This window comes from Oryctolagus cuniculus, chromosome 1, assembly GCF_964237555.1.
Source record: "Oryctolagus cuniculus chromosome 1, mOryCun1.1, whole genome shotgun sequence".
In the NCBI taxonomy this organism is placed as follows: Eukaryota; Metazoa; Chordata; class Mammalia; order Lagomorpha; family Leporidae; genus Oryctolagus; species Oryctolagus cuniculus.
Genome location: NC_091432.1, coordinates 59,228,103 through 59,241,642, shown reverse-complemented (window position 1 = coordinate 59,241,642; position 13,540 = coordinate 59,228,103). Strand labels below are relative to the sequence as shown.

Genomic DNA, 13,540 nt, shown 5'->3' with positions numbered 1-13,540 from the left:
TATTAAGAGAGATCAAGAGAGGGGTGAGGGGTTTACATCAGTTCTGAATAGGGAACTTTTTGATAGATTGTAGGATTCATGAGGGTGATGTGCTAGGCTGGGGATAGCTTTCTGCAGGCATTTAGTATTTATTTTTAAATTCAGTTCTTTGAAGCCCATCAATTTTGAGTGATACATTCTACCTGATTCTGAAATAGAAGAGAACAAGGTGGATTTCAGTCAACCAATCAGCAAGCATCAACTGATGCCTTCTATTGGTCAGACATTGCCCTAAGCGTTGAGTAAGAGGTGATTGAGATACTGTTCCTGTCCACCATAGTCTGAAAGAGGAATGAGATGGATACACATGAAACAGACTGATCCAGAATGAATGGGAAACTTGAAACCCAAAGGCTTATCAAATACATTTATTTTGCAAATGAGACCCTGATATCCAGAGATATAAAATAACTTTCTTATGGCCACACAACCAGATAATAGGCCCAGTTTTTCAGATGGACGTACTCTACATATCTTTGCAATGTTTTGTTGCTTCATAAAAGTCTTTAACATCACCCAGTGTTTTAACGAGTTGCCCACCCCATCTGTCCCCTCTAGGATTGTGATGTCCCATGTCTGAGAGCCTGATTGTACACATTCATAGATCCCACAGTGACTGAGGGGCTGTGATTATCTAGGAAGTACTGAATTCATCAGCCGAAGTGATCTGAAAGGAACAGAGGCAACAGTCCAGGTAAACTTGCTCTTGGTCCAGGACTCTATTCATCACACCAGGTAGCACAGGTAGTAAAAAACTAAATCATATATATAAATTCAGGGTAAGATATTTCATACTTGGCATAAAAAATCAAAGACCTGTTCCCAAGTTCTTTGTTTTCTTTTCCATTTCAACCTCTATTCTTGTATAATTTTATATACAAGGGAATGCATTTTCATTTCAGCTGGCAGAAAAGGTCAGGTTCTCAGGTATTTTCAGCTCTGCGTAGTTACAGACAAAATTTTTAAAAGTTTTTGATATTTTTTAAATAAAAAACTGTACCAGGTCACTCATACATCAACATTTATTTCAATAAGCATGTTTAATCTTTTACTGCTTGTCAAATACTGGGCAAGTTGTTGGCTACAAACTTGACTGGCTGAATTATTGGACAATTACTTTTTGCCCAGGAGAAACCCAGAGTAATTGTATTATCTTCTAGGGCTGCTGCAACAAGTTACCACAACTGTGGTGGCTTAGAACAATGGAATTTTCTCTTATAGTTCTTGGCAGGGTCATGCTTCTTCTGAAATCTCTGGGAAAGAATCTTTCCTGGGGCCAGCATTGTGTCCTAGCAGGTGACATTGGCATCCATATGAGTACGAGTTTGAATCCCAGCTGCTGCATTTCCAATTCAGCTCCCTGGTAATGTGCCTGGGAAGGCAGCAGAAGACAGCCCAAGAGCACAGGCCCCTGCTACCTACCCATGTGGAAGACCTGGATGAAGTTCTAGATTCCTAACTTCAGCTCTGGCTGTTGAAACCATTTAGGGAGTGAATCAGCAGATATAAAATCTCTGTCTCTCGGTCTCTTTTTGTAACTTTGCCTTTCAAATAAATAATACATATTTTTTTCTAAATCAATCTTTCCTATGGGTCCTAAGCTTTCTGTTGCCCCTGGCAATTCTTTAGCATTCCTTGGCTCATAGGTGCATTACTCTAATCCCTACCTCTGTTTTCTCTGTGCATCTCTCTGTGTCTCTTCTTCTAAAGACAACAGTCTTTGAATCTACTAAGCTCACTTTAAATCTTGGGTGGTCTCATCTCTAGATCCTTAATTAAATTAATCTTCAAAGGCTCTCTTTACAAATAAGGTCATATTTTGAGGTTGCAGATGGACATGACATTGGGGAGGAAGTATATTCCATCCATCATAGCTGTCATTGCTTGCTTGGGTCTGTGTTGATAAGACTGACAGTAAAAGAGATGATAATGGAGGGAAGCTTAACTTTGCATGCATAGACAAGTTCTTCTTACCCTCCTGCTGGCTCTTCACAGTTCTATTCCTGGTCCTGCCTATATCCAGATCCAGAATACTCACTTGATTATTGTAGCCAGGTTCATATGCTTCTTTTTCGCATGACATTCATTCTTAGATATTTGCTAAACTCCTAATCCATGCTCTCATGAGTACCCTGACCCACCTGGATCTGAGTTTACTTTTATTACCTACTTTCTTTCATTTAACACTCATTGGACACTTCCTATGTGTCTGGCATCATCTTGGATGTTGGATTCTCAATTATCTTGACAGACAATGTTCCTACACTCATGAACTGAGTTGGCAGATAGAATTGGGGGGAGAAGTGGCAATAAATAACAAGCAGGAGACACTCAGTACCCAGAATAGTCCCTGGTCCATGATAGGTGCTCAATAAATATTTGTGATTTGATGGAATGAGCAAGATCATTTCTGATAGTGATAAGTCATATGAAGGAAATAGATTGATGTGAAATTCAACACTAAGGTAAGGTTAGAATGGAAAGGTCTTTGAGAAGATGTTAGACTAATGTATGAATTAAAAGGAGTCAACTGAGGAGCTGTATCTAAGGTAGAGCAAGGGAAACATCAGTTAACTGATAACAAGATGATTGCATCTGGGGAGATAAAGAGAACAAAATGACTGAGACCACCTGAGCAAGGAACTGAGTAGTACACCCTGCTGCCAGGAAGACGTAGGGGAGCTCAGTTATGCTCAACACAACAGATCAAACAGAAGAGTTTGCATTTAATTTCTGATGCAATTGGAAGAGATTTGAGGTTTAAGCAGTAAATCCATCTGATTTAACTCATGAATTAAAAGATCACTATGGATGCTCTGAGAAGGAAGGGTTGTAGGAGGCAAGAATCACTCAGCTAAACTGATTCCAGATTCCTAGCACTTACAAACTGTGAAATAACATGTTTTTCTTATAAGTTACTTGGCTTGAGTGGCAACAGATAATAATTGCATCCCCTTTTTGAGCTCTGCCAAACGTAGAAGCCAAAGACCCTCTTTGTTGGCCTCCATTGTAATGTAGACAATGGCAAATAACCTGAGCTTCACCAATCTGATGCATCAAGAGACTTCACTTTAGGAAGAAATGATATGAAGAATGGATGCTGCAGAGAATGAATTCTGGTGGAGGTGATGGAGATTCAGCTTTCAGAGGAGGCTGTGGTCAAGTTGCTCCTGGTGAATCTGGGGCCCAGCCTCTATCCAGGTGAACAGCTGTACCTGCCCCAAGCAGCAGTGGAAGTGATGAAGCCACCATTGGAACTGTCTGCTGATGGAACATGGTGATTGTTTCTGGCTGCCTGGCTTCCAGGATTGATTTACTCCAGGACATTCCATTTGTTCATACATTTTGCTTAAAAGGCCTAATGGGCTCTGTTGTTGGCAGGTAGGAACGTAGACTGAATCAGAAGCCTTTGAAAGCAACTGACAGGAAGTACTGCCTCAACGTGGCTCAGATCAGAGGGAAGTCACTTCACTTCCATAAGTAGGGTAGAGAGGAAGGAGGTGTCGGAGGTATGCTGCTAAGACTGGCTCCACTTCACTAGAGCGCCCAACACTGTGCCCTTTTCTGTGCTGTTGTGTCATCTTCTCTGGCTGATTGTGATTTAACTGTGGCAATTCACAGTATAGGATCAGATTGTGCGTGACATTTAATAGAGATAAAAGGCGTATTTATATTCCTCGTGTCCATTTCTGAGAGTGAGGCCCCTCACTCAGGAGCCCTCTGTAGATTTTCCTTTGTACTTCATTGGCCACACTTTGATCACTTGTTCCTTCTAACACAATTACTTACAAGGGGGCTAGTATTATTCCATTCCATTTTCTGGGATTAAGTCAATTCCACCTCCAGAACCTGGAGAAGGATCCAGATTTCCTCAAAGACACCTGGCTAGGTTGAAGAAAGTGGCTACATGAAAGTATAATAGGAGTTTTCTGGAGATTAATAGTTGCTGGATAAGCAACCAGTATTGTCCACTGTTGGATATTTGGGGTCCAGGGAGAAGATGATGGTGGTTTGTTTTAGGGTAATGGAGTGGGGGAGAGAGAGAAGGAAGCAGTTCTGGGATATGTTACAAATCTAAAAACAATAAAATTTGTTGGCAAATTGGATTAAGAGAGAGAGGACAAGGAAATAGTTATAGGGAGTGATGCATTCAGGGGTGGGGAATGTGCAGCCCATGGGCCATATAAACCTATGAAATCATTTGATTTGGCCATGCTGAGGCAGCAGAAACAGAACTCAAAATTCAATAAATCTATAGCAGGCCAATTTTTAAATTGATCATTTTGTATGGCCCATGAATGAAATTATAAATATCCAAATGGCCCTTGGCAGAAAAAAGGCTCCCCACCCCTGGAAGACCTAAACAGGTTAATGAACAGTGTCCTTAAACAAGAATGATTAGAAATAAACAGGCTACGCCGGCGCCGTGGCTCACTAGGCTAATCCTCCGCCTAGCGGCGCCGGCACACCGGGTTCTAGTCCCGGTTGGGGCGCCGGATTCTGTCCCGGTTGCCCCTCTTCCAGGCCAGCTCTCTGCTGTGGCCAGGGAGTGCAGTGGAGGATGGCCCAGGTGCTTGGGCCCTGCACCCCATGGGAGACCAGGAAAAGCACCTGGCTCCTGGCTCCTGCCATCGGATCAGCGTGGTGCGCCGGCCGCAGCACGCCGGCCGCGGCGGCCATTGGAGGGTGAACCAACGGCAAAGGAAGACCTTTCTCTCTGTCTCTCTCTCTCTCTCACTGTCCACTCTGCCTGTCAAAAAAAAAAAAAAAAAAAAAAAAAAAAAGAAAGAAAGAAAGAAAGAAACAGGCTAAGGTGAAATTACACATTTAGATGGTAGCCATGTAGGCAGTTTAATATTTGGGTTTGGAACTAAAAGGAAGATCATAGCTGATGACACAAGCTTGAGTCATCAGCATAGAGGGACTGGACCAAATCCCTCAGGGAAAAGAGTAGCAAGTTCTGGGGCAATTACAGCAGTTAGAGGGCAGGAAGAAGAGAAGCCAGGAAAGGAGAATGAAAGAGAAAAGAAGAAAACCGAGGCAGGCAGATCTCAGAAGTCAGTGAAATGGTTCAAGCAGCTGTTCTCTAGCTTCCAACTCCACCTGAAAGAGGATGTATGAAGGTAAAAGCCATCTTCTGCACTTCAACTTATATTTTGTATTTGAAGTTTTCTGTCAACTGAGCATAGAAAACCCCTAGAGATTAAAGAAAAAGAGGAACATAATTGAGAAAAAAATCCCAGCACTTTCAAAAAAACCTGTCTACCTTTTCTTTCTCGGGTAATATTTACAAGACATTTTCCTCATAAATGTCACAGCAAAAGGCTAACACACATACACACACATACACACGTACACACACACCAAGTTTTTTTAACTTATATTTAATAAATATAAATTTCCAATGTACAACTTTTGAATTATAGCAGCTTTCCCCCCATAACTTCCCACCCACCTGCAACCATCCTATCTCCCACTCCCTCTCCCATCCCATTCTTCATCAAGATTCATTTTCAATTATCTTTATATACAGAAGATCATCTTAGTATATACTAAGGAAAGATTTCAACAGACTGCACCCACACAGACACACAAAGAATAAAGTACTGTTTGAATAGTAGTTTTACCATTAATTCTCATAGTACAACACATTAAGGGCAGAGGTCCTACATGGGGAGCAGGTGCACAGTGACTCCCGTTGTTGATTTAACAATTGACACTCTTTATTTATAATGTCAGCAATCACCTGAGGCTCTTGTCATGAGCTGCCAAGGCTATGGAAGCTTCTTGAGTTTGTCAATTCCAATCTTATTTAGATAAGGCCATAGTCAAAGTGGAAGTTCTCTCCTCCCTTCAGAGAAAGGTATTGCCTTCTTTGATGGCCCGTTCTTTCTGCTGGGATCCCACTCACAGAGATCTTTCATTTAGATTTTTTTTTTTTTTTTTTTTTTTGCTACAGTGTCTTGGCTTTCCATGCCTGTGAAACTCTCATGGGTTTTGTAGCCAGATCCAAATGCCTTAAGGGCTGATTCTGAGGCCAGAGTGCTGTTTAGGGCATCTGCCATTCTATGAGTCTGCAGTGTATCCTTCTATCTATTATTTACACACCAAGTTTTGAATATATCTAATACTCTGAATCTTTTGAAACAAAGAGTGAACAAGACCATCTCTTACCATTTTATTCAGGTTGTTTCCTTAAATCAGTTCACAAATAACATAATATTGCTGTCAACAGAACTGTTTCAAATAGGGCAATTGATATATCATGGTGCATTTTCTTATTTCTAAAACAAAATCAAAGGATATGTTTTGATTTAAATCAATGGAGATTAAAGTTATAGTTTAAAAGGCACACCTCTTATTCTAATTTAATCCTCAAAGACAAGTAGTCATTAAAGTTCATTAAAGTTCAAATTTTGCATAAAGCCTTTATTATCTGAACTTGATGAGTTTCCTTTCCTTTCAATATACAGTACTCTTTCAAAAGAGGTCTGAAAGCAGAATACCCTTCAAGAACTGAAAAAGAAGCCCTCAGCTTGCCTCACTGCTGGGATCTAATTAAACTGAGGGATTCTAACCCTTCTCAGAAACAAATGTTCTTCCACAGAAATAAAATGGTTCAAGTGGGGAGGGAAGTTTATCTGCTTTTATCCATGTGCATCCGGGACCCTGTTCTATATTGTAACAGAGAGAACCCATTGCTTCCAAGCCCAGAGGAGACTAACTCTTTGCCTAGGAAGAAAGCAAATGTTATTTTTATCACACACGAAATACATATTTTAGAGATCCCTAGGAAAAGGAGAGAAAAAAGAAAATTTAGTCAAGTCCTGCCCAGGTAGAAGGGGAAATATTTGTGTGATAAAGGCAGTGTTTATTTTCAGTTCCAGGGAGAGGAAAAGGTATGTCCAGTTAGTGGAAAATCTCTATGTAACTACCTGAACTTTGATAAGTTCCAGGTAGAGAAAATGAGGCCTTTGTGTTAGAAGAAGTTCATTCTAATGCATAGGAACAGGAGAGGCAGAAATGCAGAAGTAGCCAAAGATGCATACCAGGAGCAAGCCTGGAAAGGAGGCAGTCCGTAGTGGAAGCTCAGATTTCTTAACCAGGTGGTATTCAATTAGCGAAATCATCAGAGTACAATGTGTGCCCATAATTTGTAATATCCTCACCTGGTCTTTAATGGGTCCTTTATTACTTAGGTTTTCTTTCAGTTATCTACTGGAATCATAAGAATCTCCAAAGACTCTGCATTTAATTTGAAAAATTCTGCTAGGAAATTTTGATCTGAGGTTCAGGGGGAAGCATATTGTGTTGTGGTTAAATTTCAGTCTATGGACTCTTCATTGATGTTGATTTGAATCTTTGTTCCATTGCTTACTAGCTGTGTGACCTTGGGCAAATGATATGTCTCCATTTACTTATTTATTTATTACTTATTATCAGTGTTTCCATTTATTAAGTCAGGATATAAGAACAATTTCAAATGCTTGTGGTAGCAATCAAATTAAAAACGTGTAAAGTACAGAATACACATCCATTACACAATAAATGCCAGCTCTAAATGGATGCACAGCCAGCCTGCAAAGACCACACCAGACACACACGTACACTGGTTAGATCCTGCCTCTCCTCACAAGCAGAGAACACAATTATGGCATAGATCCTGCTGCATCCAACAGGCCTGATTAAGGCAGAAGGCCAGCTCTGCTCTTACTGACCATCTGGGCCTGTTCAGCTTAGGACCTAGGCCCACCTGCAGAGGAAGGGTTAACCAACAGCAAGGTTCAGGAGTCACATGGCTCATCTCTGCTGCTGACAAGCTGTGTGAACTTGGGCAGGTTACTTAATTTCTGTGCTTATGTATCCTTAGTTGAAACGTGAGGATAACTAATAACAATACCCTCCTCAAAGGGTTGATATGGGGATTATGAGTAAAGTGTTTAGAGCATTATTAAAGTGTCTGACACATAGCTTGAACCCAAAAATCCTAGAATAAAAATAATTCCAACATACTAATGATAATAATAACTTTGAAAACATACCTCCAGGTTTCTAATTTTTAACTTTGCTTTCTCAAAAATGCTTTACAGAATGAATTTATGGAAAGAAAGTGAGAAAGAAGAAAATAAGGAGCAGATATGTTAGACATGGGGAAGGAAAGTCAAGAAAATGTGCAATAGTGATCAAAATGTAACCAATATTAAGAGGATAAAGTTTCGAATATTTGTGAAAAATAGAGGAAAATATTTGTGTGATAAAACAGGCATTATTTTGTAGTTATACTTAATTAATGTACAAAAACATGAAAAAAGCTTAAATGTGTAATTTAAGATCCAATCCAGAAATTAGATCAAAAACTTGTTTTTTTAATTAACACTCAATAGACATTTGATTCATTGATTGCTTGATTAAATGCAATGAAGTACTACACAGATAATCTGAATCTTGGTTATTTGGACAGGTTGAGGAGCAAGACAAACATGGTTTTCCTGTGGTCTCCTTTTTTATTTTTGTTTTAATTTTTTAATTATTTGAAAGGTCCCTGGGAGGAGATAGAGCTACTGAGACTGAGATCTCCATCAGCTGGTTCACTCCCCAATGCCTGCAACTGCTCTGCCTGGGTCAGGCCCAAGCTGGGAGCCTGGAACTCAATCCTGGTTTCCTACAGGGGTGGCAGGGGCCCAAGTACTTGAGTTATCACCTACTGCCTCCCAGAGTATGCCTTAGAAGGAAGATGGAATTGCAAGTGGAACTGAGACTCAAACCCAGGTACTCTGATATGAAATGCAGGCATCCCAAGAATCATCTGAACCACTTGTCAAACACCTACTCCCGATGGTCTTCTGAATAAGGCCAAAAAGGCACTCACACTCTTTCTCTCCCCCACACACCTCTACCCCTCCTCCTTAGTCACTCCCCTCTCTCTGTGTATAGTTAAATTTTTATTATCGTCATTTGTTACTAAGCAAAGGATCAGGAAAGAGATTGTCGAAACCCTTTTTAAGTACTTAGTTCCCATAATATTACTCATTCACAAGCACACTGACGTCTTCTCAATAAACAGCCATCTGAGTATAAGTTGATCTGCTGTAGATCCATGTCTGCATAGGGGATGGAGGAAAGCCTGCTGTGGAAGATAAGGAACAGTTTCTTTTGGCATCTCTTTAGTTAGTAGGGTATTCCTCAACCATTATGGCACAGGCTAGGTAATTTTGAATTTCATCAATCTCCTCCCTCTTTGGAGGGACCGCAGCAGTTACCCAGAACTGCATAATCTGAGGGGTATAAGCCACTGTGAAGGACAGCTCAAGGGATGCAATGAATATTTACAATAAAATCTTCTGCTGGTGGAGGGTGCTGGGGTCCAGATTTTTCTCAGTGTCTGTCATCAAAACCTCACCTTTGGTCTCTCTGTTGACCTCATCCTGAAGAGATGACCAAATGTAGAACCATGAGTGACCACTAAGAAGACAGAACAGAAGGGAGCCAGTCCCTTTGACCTGGAACATCGCCTTCTGTTCCTTTCAATAGAGTCCTAGTGTGAGTGTTTTTTAAATGTGAAAGCTAACAAATCTCTACTTTCTTTAAAGTGAAAGAAAACGGAGTTAAGATTTTGCAGTTGTCAATCATAAAACCACAAAGGGACTCACACAGTCCAGGAAGGAAGAATTCAGGTTTTGAACGTACTGGAACTAGCTGCTTCTCAGCTAAGTGGTGCGATAACAGACACACGGGCCAAGTGGAGCTACTCTGCTTCCACTTCATTTCTCAACAGGAGAGGAGGAAGGGGTTGATGACCAAAATGAGAGGGCGGTTGTGAGGACATGAGCTCTAAGTCAGCAGTAGTCGCTTTGTCCAGGTGTAAAGCACATGTAAGGGATCAGTGCCTATTTTAGATAATTAAGCGAGAGGTTTGTGTGCATCCTAATAGGAGTGCTAATCAGTAGGAGGGAGCATCATTGAGAGCCACTCATGCCAAAGGAATCTTATTTTCTTTTGTTGAAGGTAACTATCTGGCAGGGAACTTAATCAAACAAAATGGCAATTAATAGGACATTTCTCTATGAGGAATCTCAAGCAATTTCCCAAGTCCACAATCTGGGTCTTGAGAGTAGGAGTGAAAACATGATTGGAGAACGGCATGAAAGACTTGGGGGATTCCACCCACTGTATGGAGATGCTGTAACTCAGAAGCCTAAGGCACAGAGGGAGCAGGAAGCACTGGATGCTAAATGCTGAACGACTACCCGGAATGTTGGGCTCAGCTCAGGAGCCACATTGCACAAGGGATTTTGGCTGACTGAAGCACGTGCAGAAGACAGTGACTAGGATGAAAAGAGGACCTGAACAGCATTAAACGAGGAGTGGATAAAGATTTGGATATTCTTATGCCAGAGGTGTAAGACTGGCAGCATGGCAAAGAAAACACAGGCTCTGGAGCCAGACACACCTGAATTTAAACCCTGGCTGTCAATAATAAGCTGTGGAGTCTTGGGGAAATGACTAAACCTCCCTGTTTGATTCCTAATCTGTAAAATAGAAACATAATGAATACCTTGTCAGGTGGTTAAAATTAAGTGCAGTAAGGAATATAAAGTGCATGGTATATAACAAATGCTCAATGGCTAGCAGTTGAAATCATCAATGTTATAACTCAGGGATATAATGGCTGGCTTAACATATCTCTTTCCAAAGGCCCTTTTCTATGGCATATAAACCAGAGATTCTCAAATTTCTATGCTCATAAGTATTAGGTGGCATCTCGGTCCATTTTTGCTGTTATAACAGAATACCTGAGACTGGATAATTTATAAATAACAGCAATTTATGTTCTCACAGTTCTAGAGGCTGGGAAGTCCAGCTATAAGTCTCTGGTATCTGGCTAGGGCTTCCTTGCTGCATCATTATATGGTGGAAGGCAGAGAGGCAAGGAGACACAAAGGAAATCAATTTGCCCTTGTTTAATGCCATGAAAACCACCCAGGAGGACAGAGCCCTTTAGCATAATCACCTCTAGATGGCTCCACCTCTTAGTACTGCTACAATGACAAATCTCAACATGAGCTTTAGAGAAAAAGAATTTAACATATAGCACTCTGGATGCCTTTTAGGAAATAATTGTGCAGGTCTGGGTGAATCCCAGGAACTAACATTTCAGGAAGAAACGTGGGCCACCCTGGAGCAGAGGGTCAATGAACCTGGCTTGCAGAAATGCTGCTATAGGCTGGCGCCGCGGCTCACTAGGCTAATCCTCTGCCTGCAGCGTCGGCACCCTGGGTTCTAGTCCCGGTTGCTCCTCTTCCAGTCCAGCTCTCTGCTGTGGCCTGGGAAGGCAGTGGAGGATGGCCCAAGTGCTTGGGTCCCTGCACCTGCCTGGGAGACCAGGAGGAAGCACCTGGCTCCTGGCTTCGTATTGGTGCAGCACAGGCCGTAGCGGCCATTAGGGGCGTGAACCAACGGAAGGAAGACCTTGCCCTCTGTCTCTCTCACTGTCTAACTCTGCCTGTCAAAAAGAAAGAAAGAAAGAAATGCTGCTATAAATGATCTGAAGTCTCTCGTGTCCACCCAGCTTTCCCTCTGTGCTGCTTCTTTATTACCGCCTTCTGTCTCCTTCTTTCAAGGCCAACCTTTGGAACAGTGAGGCTTCCTAACCAGGACACCAAGGAAGTGTGGTGTGTCACAAAGGGTTTATTCTGGACTGAGATGTGGCTCCCTCAGCCTCAGGCCCTTCTGGCCACCACTGGCCTCCTCTCCTACCCCTGTGTAGTATAAGAAGTTCATTTTCTGACTTTACCATGACAAGTTCAAGGTGGAGAAGCACTGCCTTAGATAACAGGAATCATTGCTTGTTTTTGTGTATGCCCAGGGTCTTAAATGCTTCCTGAGTCACAAGGAACCTAGTAAGTGTTTGTTTAGCAGAAAAAATAATAATAAATCTTTGTGAAGAATAGCATATATTAGCCAAATCTACTTCCTCAATTACTCTTTTTTTTTAATTATTTATTTTATTTACTTAAAAGAGTAACACAGAGAAAGAGAGGCAGAGAGAGAAAGAGAGGTCTTCCATCCGCTGGTTCACTCCCCCAGATGGCTGCAACGGCCGGAGCTGTGCCAATCTGAAGCCAGGAGCTTCGTCCAGGTCCCCACTGCAGGTGCAGGGGCCCAAGATATGGGCCATCTTCTACTGCTTCCCCAGGCCATAGCAGAGAGCTAAATAGAAAAAGCAGCCGGGTCTAAAACCATCGTCCATATGGGATGCTGGCGCTGCAGGCCGAGGCTTTAACCCGCTGTACCACAGCGCTGACCCCCTCAGTTACTCTTTAATCAATTGTTCAACTGGTTCTGTGTTCACCACTAGCAAAAAAGCAGAGGCATTGGAGTCACATCGACGTGGTGTCTGTTTCATTGTGTATTGCTTCAGTAAAAATTGCCCACAAACTTTATGCCTTAAAACAACCACCACTTTATTGCTCATGCTTCTGTGGACCAGAAATTTGGTCGGGGCTTAGCGGGGATGGTTCACCTCTGACCCATTTATTGTTAGCTGGGCTCACTTTCTGATTGGAAGGTACAAGCTTAGAAGGTCCCTGGCCCCATGACATGTGTGGTCCTTGTGCAGGCTGTTGGCTGAGGTGTGTGTATCAGTCAGCTCAGGCTGCCATAACAAAATAGCATAACAAGAACTGGTGGCTTGTATAAAGCCAATTGATTTTCTCACAGTTCTACAGGCTAGGAAGTCCACAATCAAGGTGCCAGCTGATTTGACTTCTGGTGAGGGCTCTCCTTGTGGCTTATAGGAAACTGCTTTCTCAGGGTACCCTTACACATCAGGGAGAAACACACACTGTGGTGATTTTTTTTGAAGGATTCATTTATTTATTTATGTACTTATTTATTTATTTGAAAGGCGGACTGACAGAGACAGTGATCGTCTATCTGCTGGTTCACTCCCCAGATGGCCACAATGGCTGTCACTAGACCAGGCAGAAGCCAGGAACTTTGAAACTCCAATCCGGTCTTCCCCATGGATGGCAGAGACTGGAACTACATTCTGGCCTCCCACATGAGTGGCAGGGGCCCAAACACTTGGGCCACCTTCTATGCTTTCCCAGGCACATGAGCAGGAAGCTGGCTAGAAAACAGAGCTGCTGGGATTTAAAGCAGCTCTCTGATACAGGCAGCTGGCTTCATAGGCAGCAACTTAACCTGGTGTGCTACAACACTGGCCCCTCTGGCAATTTTTTTTTAATGAGGACACTAATCCTCTTGGATTGGGGCTGCACTCTATTACTTCATTTAGCCTGTATTACCTCCTTATAAGTTCTGTCCTGAAGTCACATTAGGAGTTAGGGCTTCAACATAAGAATTTTGAGGTGACACAATTTAGGGCACAATGGTATCTCAGTTCCCTTCTCTATGACAATTCTTTCCATACTGGTTCTCATTCTTTAGGCTTCTCGTTAGCAGGATATCCTGCAAAAGTTGCAGGGCCTCTTAGTGG

General features: G+C 42.1%; 1 protein-coding gene across 5 annotated transcripts in view; it reads left to right on the top strand.

Annotated features, from left to right (window-relative positions):
• SYT9 (synaptotagmin 9) overlaps window positions 1–13,540 on the top strand; it is a 409,891-nt gene that overhangs the window by 171,979 nt on the left and 224,372 nt on the right. For all 5 annotated transcript variants that reach the window (XM_070074132.1, XM_070074123.1, XM_070074118.1 and 2 more), the window contains one exon: window positions 598–733. The gene's annotated coding sequence lies outside the window, so the exon portion shown is untranslated. The remainder of the gene's footprint in view (window positions 1–597; window positions 734–13,540) is intronic.